The following is a 15,013-nucleotide window of genomic DNA, read 5'->3' as shown; positions in this document are numbered from 1 at the left end:
CCGTCGCGAGTAACATGCTTATAAAGGCTAAAGTGTATTAGCACTATTGTGAAATCACCTGTCGGTTCACTTAGCTGTTTTAAACTAGGCCTTATAAGTTTTCTGAAATGGTGGAAAATTAACTATTAAGTAGTTAAAAGAGCTATATAAACGGACGTTATACCACCGGAGATGTTTACACTGCTGTCCAAGAGCTACCATACTAACAAAATTGGGCTGCTGGCAATATTACCTCACCTTCGACATAGCGCCCCTTCACCTTGCAATGCAAAAAAAGACTTGTTCCGCTTGGATGAAAAGTTTAAAATTAATCAAAAGCTCTTTACAAAGAGGATTCGACGCGCTGCGTTCACGAGCAAGTCACAATTTACGAGTCTTGAATAGGGCCCAGCCCCACCGAGGTCCCACAACACCGTAACCCCCCTAAATTTACAGCAGGACAACCGCAACGCGTCGGCGGCGAATAAATGAAAAAACATTCAAACGTTAGGCTCGTGGAATGCCGCAGGAAAACTGACAAAACGTAGCATGAAAACTGAAAGGACAAAGCGGCTTCCGCAGTGTGTATCCGACGTGAAAGGCGTGTAATGCGTCACCTTAGCAGTTTGTTTACTGTTTAGTTTCGTTAGCCTTGCTAATAGTTCACTGCAGTTTCGTTGGTTTTTTGTGTTGTTTGAAAGTATATTTTCGGCCGCAAAACGCTGGCTCAATATTGGCGGGTAAGAGTTTTCTGAATCACAGGATAGCAACATGTATAAAAGCACTCAAATTGCATAACTTATACATATTTTTTCAAAAAACAAACAACCAATGACTTGCGCTCGGTTAAATAATCTAAGACAGTGTTTCAAACCATGGCTAAATAACCAAAAGGGGTAATTTGACAATTTATACGGGTAACAAGGATAATAATATAAGATGCTTATTTTGGAACGCTGAACAGCAAAAAGCAGCATCAGTTTAATATTTTTTTTGGAGTGGGTATAAAAATTCAGCAGGTTCTACTGGGGGTAATGAACTTAAAGGGTTGACCCCCCTGCTCTAGTAAAAAACAAGGCAAACGTTGTTGTTCAATATACATATAATATATTTATGGTGTATCTTTATGGAATTCAAAGCTACTGGCGGAAGGTTTCTGCTGGTCGGTCACTGCTAACTATTTGAACGTCTACAGTCTTAATTTTACCATAAATTGCATGCATACCTGGGGAAATTCAGAACAAAGGGTAACCACTATTTATTTGCCTTGCTAACACCGGGCTTCCCTACATTGCGGTTAATGAATGATTGAAAACGTAAACAGACGGACCAGTGAGGTTTACGCATGAATAAATAACCGGTAGAATCTCCATTTATAAGTGACCGGCACATAAAAAACTTCCACAGTGTTCGAAATGTAAAGGAGCTAATCGCCTTGTCTGCATTTTGATGAACGTCAAACATTCCCTAGCTCTGCTGCCAAGCTTTGTGTTTACGGGGCTTCAAAAATAGAAAATTGTTGACTTTTATATGTAAAGGGTAAGCTACCCTTTATAAAACATTTTCTGCGGTGTGCTGGTATTGCCTCTAACCTTAGCACCGCCTAATACAATAGCGTGTGAAAAAACGAGATTTATTTTATTGTTTTGAGGCGGCTATCCACTTGGCTCAAGTATACGGCTGTTCGTTAATGGCTGTTCAACAAATTAATTTAGTAGTTGAAATAATTGTCAGCTGCGCTAACCATCTTTGTCAAGCTTCTGGCACGAAACACAACAAAGTGTTAGGTTTATATTGGTTATAGACAAACTACATTTAGCAGAACTCGAAACTGTTCTGTTTTGATACTCTATTTTGATACTTGCAAACACAGTATAAGGGCAATCTTTAGACCTTAATGGCTGTACGCGCCTATCGCCGTAGCTGCAATATTGCCACTACCTGGCATAACTCCAAACAGGGCACTACAATAAGCCGAACGTCTAAAATAGTGTCACGACAACACTAGTGCTGACTAATTTGAGCCAGGTCGAACATCGACATCCACAAGCAGACCATCACGTGTCACGTCTGCGTTGATTGCACGATTATGTTGTCAACAATGCGCAAACTGGAATTTTCACTGCTGCAGTGGGTTACTACGGTTTTTATAGAGACAATCCTTGCTTAAAGAGTAATTATTTAATTAAAGCTTAAAGAGTAATTAGCCAAGTTTATATGGCTACTTTGAAAAGCTACTGGCCCTTTTTATCGCTACCCTAAATTGCTGCCTATTGTGTACGTTTTAAGTTGCAAATGCGTAATAGCCACTTGATAAGCTACATTCCACTTTAAAATTTGCGTGTTTTTGTCAGAGTTCAGACTGCCAAACATGGCTGCTCCTTAAAGTGCTATTGCTTTTTCTACAATAAACTTCCGCCTGTTTACAGGCCTGAACATTACCGCTTTTCTAGCTAGTTCACATGGTGTATTCAAACACACGATTTTCTACGATATTTTAGTTCAATAACTACCAGGAAAGCACGGTAAAATGATAGGCCTACCGTTAACTCTAGGAGCGGCCCGGAGTTTCATAGCCAATTCAAAATAGTGTTGCTGGCAGCAGGAAAAACTTTTGTCTCGCCAGATTACCAGACAAACGCCAGAATGCGCCAAGCTCGTTTCTAGCAACTCGACATCAAATCTTGGCACCAGTCAACTCGATTTCAGCCGCTATTAATAACAACAACAACAAACCGTACACGCGTCACTGCGCTTCGGCTGAGCGCCGCAAAATGTGTTGTTTCAGAGGCGAAAGCGTATAAGTGTGGGCGGTTTGCAAACCGCGCGTCCTTCCTTCAGCAGGATTTTGTTTTTGCTGTAGGGTTCGTGCCCATTGCTTGTAGCATTACTTCTTTCACGGTGATTACACTACGCGACAAAATTAAAGAAAATTATAGTATATATATTTTTCTGTAATGTAAAATTTTTGTTTATCTCTATATTTCTGTGGTTTCTGAATGTCTTTAAGAAGCTAGTTTAAAAATGAAACTATTTGCGTTCGACCAATCTTTGTGAATGGCCGTATTTGTCTAATTCTAAACAAAATATGGTAATCAGGTGGCACTATATAAAAACAAATTGTATTGAATCCTCGACAAGCTTTCGCACAACCGTGTTTCATCAGGTCAAAGTAGAATTGAAAGCAACTAAAATGCACGAAGTGCAGTAGAAGCACAAGCGCGCGTAAAATGCTTTCTAATTTGTCGATGGTTAACTGACGGAAAAACAATTTGTGTGAACAGGTTATTCCAAGTCAAACCGGTCAAATTTTACATCTCACTAAATAGGCCATGACACTTAATGCTCTCTCATCAATAATTTTGGCAAATTAAGGTTCCCTACACACAGTTCGGGGAGATATTATTGAACGTTCAAATGTTTCAAACTAATACCGATAAATAATATGCGTCTAGTGAAGTGGTTCCTAACCTTTTTCCTTGCTGCACCCATTTTAAATCACCCATCAATTCTTGCTTATATATTGCTTAAATAACAAAACGACGGTTATTTTAAATTTAGATAAGTAATTGATAACACAGTAACACAACACCAAAATGTGAGCAGATTTACATTAAACTAAGCAATGAAATGAATTACACTATAATACACATTCTGTGTCTGATTCAGCATCCCCGCACCCCTAGGAACAGTTCTCGCACCCCAGGTAAACAAACCCTGGTCTAGTGCCTTCCGAACAAAGAGAGTGCGGTATAATGATGAATTGATAACATTCAACTTGTTCTTATTCAGGGGGAAGCTAACAAAAAAGGTTGCAGGCCAACCGTACAATAAATATAGCCTCACAGTTACGCAAAGGAAAAATCAATTGAATTGCACACAACTACAAGTCTACAACGCACTAAATTGACAACGTTTTGGCAGTATTTAGTCTAGTGCAATACTTGCTTAGTATTACTGTGATCTATCATCTACAAATATTTGAAAACCGTCCTCAACAATTGTTCAGGGGAGGGGGGACTAACAAATATGTTGCAGGTCAACCGAACAATAAATATGGCCTGATAATTACGCAATAGCGCAGTAAGTGAAAGCTCCATAGACAACTTAAATATAACAAATTCAAAACATATTTTAAGGAATTTTCCTGTGGCCAATGCGTTCAGAATGCATTTGTAGCCTGTGGCGGGCGGAGATTAGGAGATCAACGTTCTTGACCAATAAAAAGTAATTTTCATCACAGCATGGTTGCACGGGCAGTCGGGCACTATGTTGTAAATAATCCTAAACCAGAGCTGTCTGGACAACTTTGGAGAAGGCTGTGTACTGAATCTGCGCAAATATGTGAACACTAATACCCATAGGTTAAGGAACAATCTTAAAAAAAGGAAAAAACGCCAACATCAAAATTCCAAACCAACAGCTTGCATTCGAAACCGGAGTTTCACGTCTTGCCTTGCAAAATCTATTATTAAATGATAAGTCATGATATAACCAGTGACTGCTGTAGAGTCATCAACGACAATGTTGTTATTCCGCAACGACGGCTAGTTAGTCACCCGAAAACACAGTTCCCTTCGTGTTTTTTCCGCGTAAGCAAATCGTTGTTTAAAGGAACGCCCAACGATTTTCCTTGTCATGCTTGCTGTTTGCAAGCCCAGACTTAGGCCTGTCAGCTGGAGTGAAACCGAATATATAGAGGCAACATTTTTTCTTCCGCTTCGACTTTCCGCTTACCTTTCTTCTGTTTAAACGGGCGGATATTTATCGCCGCGTGTGTTTGCTTAACAGGACGTGAGACCCGCTAGCATAACGAATACACCACTTTGCTTTCGTTTTATTTTTAAGTTGGTCAATTAAATGTAATCAGTTTAAAGAATTAGAAATACAAATCGCAAATTGTAAATCAACGTCTTTTCTTAGCCTATTTCACTGCTGTAAGAATCCAAGGCCCCAGTAAAAGCAATATATTGCTAACTCAAACAAAGTCAACAACTTAAAAAATAATTGTTTTCGTACAAAAGTTAATAGGCAAAAAAACATCAGCTTTGACTTTATTTTAAGGTTACAAGCAATATACAGACAGCTAATCAACCAAAGTAAAACCAAATTCACATTTTGTCTAATGAAATATGTTTGCCCGAGCGATCCCGCTGAAATCCTTGTTTGTGTAGAGCAAAAAACATTTAGTTAATCTATCCAACAAATCAAAAAAATTGTTAAGGCAGTGTTTCGCAAACTTTTTTGGCCTGCGGCACCCTACAGAAATTATAAATAGTTTGCGGCACCCTTGCTCGTATTTTCGCTGAATGGTTAACTGTAAAGTTACAGTAAACGAGATTGAAACAGCACATTGACTGTGCAACTAGGTTGAATCTTTTTTAAAATTGGCACTTTTATAATACGCAAAACAATGTTTCAAAAAGCTTACTAATAGAGCAAAAAATGGAATCCTAAAGAATTTAAAATATCTATCGGCGCCCTTGATTGTTAGAAGTGACACACTGATTGAGAATCACTGGGTTAAAATATGCGTGAAGGGGCAGCGATCTGCAGGTAAAACCTGGTGCCAATAGTTTCGCATTGCATGACAAAATGATGTGCCTTACTGCTGAATCAGCAGCATACTCCAGTTCCCTTCATCTTCTAGTTTACTTAGCTTTGTGACTGGTCACCTCTTTTTACAACACGCGCATCTATTTATATCACTTATTGTTATGCATCACGCGATAACTTACGATGATATAAGTCTGCTGTGTCAGCTAATACTGCTTCCCAGTTTCCTGTACAAGCGACTATGTCACAAAAAAACTAAAGAACTTTCAGCGCAGGTTAACAACGATCACATCCGTATATTGTATGTATCCGGCTGGTAGGACAACACGTAAATTCCTGTCTTGCGCAAAGCACAATGCTAGCTGAGCATGTCGGAAGGTCCGGTGTTGTATCACCAGGTGTTGTGTTGCTACTAAAACCAATCCTTTTATTGGCTGAAGCTGTCAAGCGTCCAAATTTTTAGAAAATATATTTAAAATATTTGAATTTTCTTTAGCGCGACAAATTGCGAGATCTACATACATATTACCATCCAATAGTCGACATTCTGGTTTAAATTTTGAGATTTAAACTACAAAACACAATCTTGAATAAAGTTAATTTTATCGGGATAGGCGTTTAATATTTATTGAAAAATATTTAACAGCCTTCATTCAACATACGGCCCTTCACAAACACAGACCCAAACGGCAAGTAATGGTTACGTTGGAAAGCTGGAATTATAACGCCACGTTTTACTTAATGCCTTGTCTATCCATCTCGCGCATTTTTATGTTCATTAATTCGAATATTAAAATTTAGCCATATCAACTCTTATCTGTCTACCCTTTACGTTCAAAATTCGTCATATGCAAGCTGAAACACTTTCCAGTGTAAGGAATCTACGGCGGACAATAACAAAAAACATACATCTATAAAACGCCAAAAAAGTATAGTTGAATGTAAAATAAATATAAGACCGCCTATAAAATTATAAAACATCAGCAGAGTTCAAAAGCAAACAGCAACATTATAGCGATTGGCAACAAGCGAGAACGTGAAAAGATATGCAGTGTGTAAGGTTTAAAATCGGGCTCACCACCACATTCGTTAGCTGTCCAATGGGGCGTCAAATTACCTCCGGTATTCCGGCGTTCATTTGGCCAGCCTATGATCTATGGAAAACAAAATAGCTTTCGACTCCGTACGTTTAGCCATGTTCGATACTTGACACTTAATTGGGACACCGATAACCAATAGTTTGGTTAAAAAGCACGACGGTCCAATCCCTGACCAAATGACGTCAATACTATGCTCAAACAAGATAAATTATAAAATTAAATTGTTCAAAAGTATTTTTTGTCAGAGCATTGGGCGTTTTGCTTTCTTTCACAGGGTTTGAAGTAGTTTTTTATTGTTTTGTCGCAGCTCGTAATTTGCTACTTCAGCGGCGAACCCCTGGTTTGGGAAGTGCATGTTTATAGCTTCAACACATTTGGCTGGCACAAAATACTCAACTGCTTAATTACTATAGCGTAATACACCCACAGCGGTGTGCGCAGCAACTCGATGCTAATATTTAAACCGAATTCTGAAACACTTTAGAAAAGTAAGGATCTCCCGCGGACAATAAAATGTAAAAGAAAGATTCTTGTCTTCGTATCCAAAGATCTTAAGACTGAGGTCTTAAGACTTTTTTAATTTATATTTTTACTTTTTAACTATCAATATTGGCATTCTTACATGATTGTTTTTGTACAGAAACTGACGACGTAATATATATTTCTGAAAGATTTTAAGAAATGATTTTATGTTTTATCTGTTTTAATAAATAAACAGTCTTAAGATCAAATTAATACTGCATGAGATAAATTACGTGACAGCTGCTATGTTACACGTTTAATATTTAAGACTGAGAAGCTGTTTCTGGTCTGATAAACCCTGACCTACCACTAGTGCCTAAGCCTAAGGTATTCTGCCATCTAATATTTTATTTCAAACTAAAAAGGCGCATAAATCAGCATAATCTTGATAAAAACTTTCGATATACGTAGTTATATCATCATCAGTTAACAATACAAGTATACCTATCGAACGTCTTTATCAAGATGATGCCGATTTACCCGACCTTTGTGGCATTGAGATCTATTATCAAGCTACAATACAGATCCGTGCATAGTGTTCCTAAACAACTGCCTCTGGTTGAGAACAAATGTATAAAAACACCTACAGCTGCGGCTAGAAAAGGAGGCGTGCCTAACGCTTTGACGAAGACTGTAGTCATCTGGCCGAAAAGCATATTATCCCTTATTATACTTTTCGAACAGCCCTTCACGGATAGACATTACTAACATATATAGAGTTATATCAGAATGACAAACGCCACTTTATAGCTGTTTGAATAGCCAACGGCAAATCTTCAACTCGCCTATGTAATATGATGCTGCTTGAATTTTCTTGACGATGCAAATAGACCTAAAACGTAACGTCTGAAAAACGATTACGCACGATTCACCCTTCTCGCGTTAAAGCGTCTTTCCGCGATTCTATTTACAAAGCAATAAGGCCTCTAGCTAACTATCTCAAACTTTACCGGATAAAATTCATGACTGTTTTGCCACAGGCGAACAAAAACAAGATTGAATCAGGAGATAGTGACAACAAAAAACATCAAGTTAGGTAGTTGTAAGGGTATTTTACATTTATTCAGTAAACGTAAAGGTTTTCCGTAGAGGCCTATTTATAAAATCTGGAGCGGTATTTCGCTTGTCTTAAAATTGTGTTAAAAAACAAAGAAATATTAAAATAAATTCGACCTGGTATGCAAATGTATTACAAATAGAGCAATTATTTAGGAATATTTTAGTCAAAACGACCAACAACTCCAAGCGACTATACGTTTTAAATTGCATCTTGTGTAGAAATATGTCTAGGCCTTTGGGATTTTCTACTAAAATAACATTTTTACTGAAAGTACATTATTTTATTCCCTTTTTTGAAGATTTTTCGCATAAATATACAATTTTACCTCCATTGTATGACCTTTCTTTACGAAAACTATTCAGAAAAAAGTCTTTCGGTAATAGTTTCCCAAATTGTTAACGGAAACGTCTTAACACTCTATGTAAAAAAATCATTTTGTTAAAAGGTGGGCTAGCGTTAGGACTTTAAAGATAATTAAGTGCCGACAGAGCACATCACAGCCATATTAAGCCAACAAGGTAATTTTCAGGGAGACATTAAAGTACTATTTTGGGATATCCATGAGGTAGGCCGAATATGCAGACCGTAAAGCAAACAAACCGGTCAGGACGGCACGAGAACTCAAAGTTTGTGGTTTGGGAGGCGCTCTTGCAATCCTCCAAATTCCAAGAAAAAGATCAAAGTACAATCGCGGTCTTACGAAAGACTTGAACAATTGTACGTCTTTGCCGATTCTTAGTCCCAATGTAGCTCACAATGGTCGTAAAATATTTGCGAAGTATTGACGACTATAGGAACAGTACGAAGTCAAAATTTACGAGAGTTAGGAGTTATGTGTTTTTTTCAAATATCCCAATTTATTACTCTAACGCACTAATAACGAATGGAGAAAAACGACACAATTTCTATCGCTCTGGAAACCTAAGAATATTCAAACTAGCAGATCAACAACCAATCTTAAAGTTAATTAAATGTGCTGGCCTCGCAAAGCAATAAAATAATACACTTATTTAAACTGGCTAATTAGATTTGTCGAGAATTCAATACAATTTGTCTTAATATTGTGTCACCTGGTTACCCTTATTGAAATTAGACAAATACGGCCATTTACAAGGATTATTTAAACAGATTTCAACTCATGCATTATGAAAAACTTTAAGATTTTTTATGAATAGTAACATTTTAAAACAAATAATGCTATAAACATGACAAATCTAAGAAAAAATGACCACATGGCGTAGCTAAAAAAGAAATTTCAGGTCCCAATCGTATATAACTTCAACCAGAAACGCGAAACTAGAGACGGGGATGCGAACATTTTTTCTAACTCTAACTCTAACCCTAACTCTAACTCTAACTTTAACCCTAACGCTAACTCTAACTCTAAATCTAACACTAACTCTAACTCTAACCCTAACCCTAACTCTAACTCTAACTCTAACCCTAACTCTAACTCTAATTCTAACCCTAACTCTAACTCTAACTCTAACTCTAATTCTAACCCTAACTCTAACTCTAACTCTAACCTAACGCTAACTCTAACTCTAAATCTAACACTAACTCTAACTCTAACCCTAACCTAACGCTAACTCTAACTCTAACCTAACGCTAACTCTAACTCTAACTCTAACTCTAAATCTAACACTAACTCTAACTCTAACCCTAACGCTAACTCTAACTCTAAATCTAACAATAACTCTAACTCTAACCCTAACCCTAACCCTAACGCTAACGCTAACGCTAACGCTAACTCTAACTCTAAATCTAACACTAACACTAACTCTAACTCTAACTCTAACCCTAACCCTAACTCTAACCCTAACTCTAACTCTAATTCTAACCCTAACTCTAACTCTAACTCTAACTCTAACCCTAACTCTAACTCTAACTCTAACTCTAACTCTAACTCTAACTCTAACTCTAACCTAACGCTAACTCTAACTCTAACTCTAACTCTAAAACTAACACTAACTCTAACTCTAACCCTAACTCTAACTTAAAAATGTGCGCACATTTTTAAGGCATTTTAAAATGTGCGCAAATTGTGAAAAAAGTTAGCACATTTTTGAAGGCAGTTTAAAATGTGCGCCCGTTTTTTGCACATTTTAGCGTGCACATTTTTGTGCACATTGTGCAAAATAACGCCACGTTCACTGTTGCGAAACTGGGGGACATTATTTGAAAGGTGCTAAAAAGTGTTTAAAATTTAGGACATGGAGTACACAAGGGTTAATTCTGTGGCATAGCCCTGCTGAACTACTGTTCAACGCTAAAGGCAAATAAATTTGCAACCCTGTTTAGGCCAACAGATTTTCGGTATATCTTTTTTGAAGTCACCCGGTATAGCATCGAGGACGATGAACCTTGTTTTGTCAGGTCAGGTATTTTAAAACGTTTTTTTAAGTTCGGAGCATAAAGGCCCATACAGAAGTATGTGTATTTTTGAACAGCATTTTATCACTTTCAACTGATGGGCTTTTATATAACCGTATGGAAGCTTACCACCATCACTGTTACTTTGGCCTTAATTGTTTTGCAAATCCTAATTGGGCTCAAGTTTTGTGTGTCTCACTAGAAGTTTTTCGAACAAATATCTTTTTTAGTTTTTACCTTGACGTTGATTCATATACCTGGCCTGGTAGACAGAACATTCTAGTTGACGACTCGACGAAATTTCATTGGCTGGTAATATTGGCCCAAATCTAATTCCTTATTTGACTAAAATGCCTACTTGGTCTGATGGTATTTTGTTTTTTCGACTGGAACAAATGATTAGCCATCCAGGTAAAATATTAAGCGTAAAATTGCTATTCTTGAAATTATATTATTTTAGATTTGTAGAAAGTTTTTCGTTATTTTCTAAATTGTATTTGAATATTTTTATGTTGACTTAGTTGTATTTTAGATTCAGTTTTCGCCAATTTTTTGGTAATTTAGCTCTAATACAACTTGGAAAGCTAGAAAGCTCATTGCTTTACTGCTCGTAGCGTCTTAAACAGCTTAAAAGCTTTTGTTTGTTCAAGCGAGCATTTCTATTGCGTAAAAGGTTTCTAGTAAAAGGCGAATATTTCATTCGTTGTTTTGTCGGTAAGGTCGCCGACGGGTATTACGAAATTGCCTTGTCATTTTTCTCGCGCCTTAAACGAAACCTTTTTGCCCGTTTCTCCCCTTATGCTAAGTTTTCTTCATGTCATAAATTCCGCCTTTCATATTGTGTGATGTCATTGCGACTTAAAATTAAAACAAAACTTTTAAACCGTTTCGGGGCTAACTATCCAGAATAAACAACTTAAAAGCACTGTTAGTTTTTTGCCTTTCGCTATTGCTCCATTTCTCGTTTTTGCGCGCGCATAATGGCGCGACGCATGGCATACGCACACTCCAGGTTGGAAAGTTTGGCCTGCGCGTGGGATTTATCCCCCGCGCAGTAGCACTTTCAGCCGCGGTCACAGCCGCGCATTTTATAGAAAATGTGTTCAGCCGCGCAAATCTGACTCGAGCAAACGCGCAAAACTTCAGCCGCGCAAACTTCTGTATGAAACTTAACCAGCACAAAAAAAATTGGCGGGCCGCATACTGAAGTTGCATAACATTTTTTAACGCTAGTTTATAAGACGTATATAATATAATGCATCATAATAGAATCACTTGCGAAACGCTAAAAACGCACAATTCGGCGATTTGGTCACGCATCAGTGGACAACGGTCACGTGTTTAGTGAAGTCAAATTAGGCTATTTCGAGTAATATTGCATATTAAATGCTATACTATCCAACTTTTTAAATATTTACCTGCGCACTGCGCCCGCACACCAACCAAAAATTGCGCAGTGATTCAAGTATTCTATGAACGCTGTAAGTTTAATATAACTTCGCAATTTACAACTTTCGGTAGCCTGATGGTTTATTTTCAGCCGCGCAAGTTCAAGTCGAAATTTTATTTTCAGCCGCGCATTTTTTCAGCTGCAAAACATCTCCCCCGCGCAATATCCAAAGTTTCCAATCTGGCGCACACTCACTTAATTAGGCGCGGTAGTGCGGGGCCACTTTAGTTCCCATATAAGGGGCCACTTTAGTTCTTATATAAAGCTTTTGTTTTGCGGTGCATCGTGCAATCATCACCCGCATCATTACTGAAGACGCTATATACGCCAGACATTAAACTTTCGTATGTTTTATTTCATAACCTTTTTTTTTGTCTATGAAGTGTTGTACGCTAAATATTTCATTGTTCGCCTTACAGAAAACCTGCACCGATTTCTCTACTGTTTTGATTTGTACCGTGCGAAAATTGTACGTTCGCTATTGTCCTTGTAGACGCAAGCAATAATATAAAAAAGTGCTGAGTATTGCAAAGCTTGATTTCTACAAGCAGTTTCATCAGGCTTCAACACTAAATCAAATTTAAAACACTAAATACACCAAAATAAATAGGAATATAAAATTGTGTAGGCCGGTAATGTAAGCTATACTCAAATAGCTGTTAAACGGCTAAACCATTCCGGAAAGACAAATTTTAAGTTCATAAACATAATTGCAATTTCACATATAAGGAATGCCGGGCTACTTTACAAGGATAAAGCTCGCAACATTAAAAAACAAGCAATCAAACTATGTTGTGCGTTGCATACAGAGCAACAGAGTGTCGAAACTAGAAACGTTGCTAAAGGAGCGTTGGGTAAAAAAAAATAGTTAGGTTTTAAAGTTAGGAGCTGAATAACCGGAAAACTCTCATTGCCAATAAATGCTGGCATTCTACTCTGATTTGTTACTTGAAGCAAAACTGGCTGAGCTGGTGCCTCGGGGCTAGCTTAACAAAAATGCAGCGTTCGGCAAATTCGATTTTGCGTTGAGCGCCATGCGAATCTATCTTTAGAAATTCACGATACGAAAAACAGAAATAGTGTCAAGAAGAAAACTAGAAGCAAAAAACAGCCAAAAATGTTAAAAAGGTTAAACCGGTAAGGAAAACTAAACCAGCCAGAATTTGTTTAAAGTATAAAAGGGTGAGCCGAAACTAAACAAGAAATTGATAAAAGTTGGAAAAAAAATAAGTCAAACCCAAACCAGAAAGTTGAAAAGGGTAAACCAAATCTAAACCATGATTGTTTAAAGTCGGAAAGTGTGAGCCAAAACTAACCAGGGAATTTCGTTTGAACAGGGTAGACCAATCCTAAACCACGAGTTGCTGTAGCCAAACGGATTTGTTAGAATGTGCAATCACAGGCGAACTGCCACATTTACCACAATTTAAAATATTTTAAACGTTACAGTGCTAGGTATTTTAAGCAGTGAAATGGCAGACTCACATGGACGATGGAAAGTTTTTCAATAAACGAGCCTATGCGCAATACTAATGTTTCTATATGTTATGTAAAAAATTGTAAAAGTTTACGCTGCTAATGTTATAATACGGTCTATGCCTTACTGAACGCTTTATGCTTAATCGCTTCAGCTAAATGTCCTCTATTCGTAACAATTAGATACGAAGCAAAGCTTCAGTATTACCCAGCAAGCACAATGCACAAAGGTGCGACTGACTATCATGAAAAGGTGATAACGAAAAACAGGGACGAGTTAGGATCAGTACAATACAAAAAATAAATAATAAGAAAAATATATAGAAAAGACAAGGCCCAAATAAAAAGCTAAATTATTATAGCTTTGTGCTGACAAGTGATTAAACGCAGATTAAATGCAAACATATAAAAGGCATACCTATATGGAATTCAAAACAATTGGCAGCAGATAAAATTCAAAGTTGAAACACTCAAGTGATCAGACATTATTTAAAGGAATATATATTTTGCCTATACTGGCATCGTCAGTTTCTATAAGTAAGAAAATAAACAAATACATAGCAAAGTAATAAACAAGTTACTAAAACAATCTGTACTACCTTGAATGTTTTTGTTTTTCAATTTTGTTATTACTTTGCTATATGTATTATTTATTTTACTTTACTGAAAGGAACTGACCTTGAGTTGGATTGTTTAAGTGCAAATATGAACTGGAAGCTCATCTCTCTTGTGTAAGAACGCCACGAAAGTTGATCTGCAAATCAAAATATGAAACAACAAATAAGACAAAAAATTCCGGATTCGTGAACATTTAAAAAAGTTCCCTCAGATATTTTGCTTATTGTTAGTAGGAAATTGTTTCACCAATTTGGTTAAGCATTTTATGATTAATGGAAAACTATATTTGTTCTTATTGTTTGCTAGTTTACTAGCTGTTGGTTAGCGTTTTATTGAAGATTTTTTTAACTTGTTTCAATTAAACGCGCAGTCACTGCGTGGAATAATGAATTTTCATTACATAAGCTTGCTACATCACGTGAAATGTTACATAACTTTTGTCCAAAGTTTGGATTTATATTACTGTTAAGTCTGGGCGCCCGGCCAGAGTACAATGAGTTGCACTGTATTTCAAAGAATTTCAACAATCAATAAAGTTAGATCCTAAACACTTTTCGGAAAATCAGTTTCGCTGGCATTGTTATTGAACTTTAGAGCGCTGAGCGATGAAAAAAACAACATATACGCTTAGGACTAGTGCTTTTAAACCACATTCATAACTTTTCGTTTGTAGCGTAGGGGTGAAAGCAAGTGTTAAAAATGTATTGCACAAAGCTTTTTTCAATCTTTCGATGCGATAGAGCACCAGGTTAACATGTTTCGAAGGCTAAAATATTAATCTTAGCATGTTACAGAAGTTTGGTGCATATTTTCACACATTAATTGTATTCGGAAATCTCTAGAAGTATCTACGATTGTACAACAACCAGAATATAAAGC

The sequence above is a fragment of the Ascidiella aspersa genome, chromosome 3 (assembly GCF_963924565.1).
Source record: "Ascidiella aspersa chromosome 3, kaAscAspe10.2, whole genome shotgun sequence".
Taxonomy (NCBI): domain Eukaryota; kingdom Metazoa; phylum Chordata; class Ascidiacea; order Phlebobranchia; family Ascidiidae; genus Ascidiella; species Ascidiella aspersa.
The sequence above is the reverse complement of the archived record's forward strand: the minus strand, read 5'-3'. Positions refer to the sequence as shown.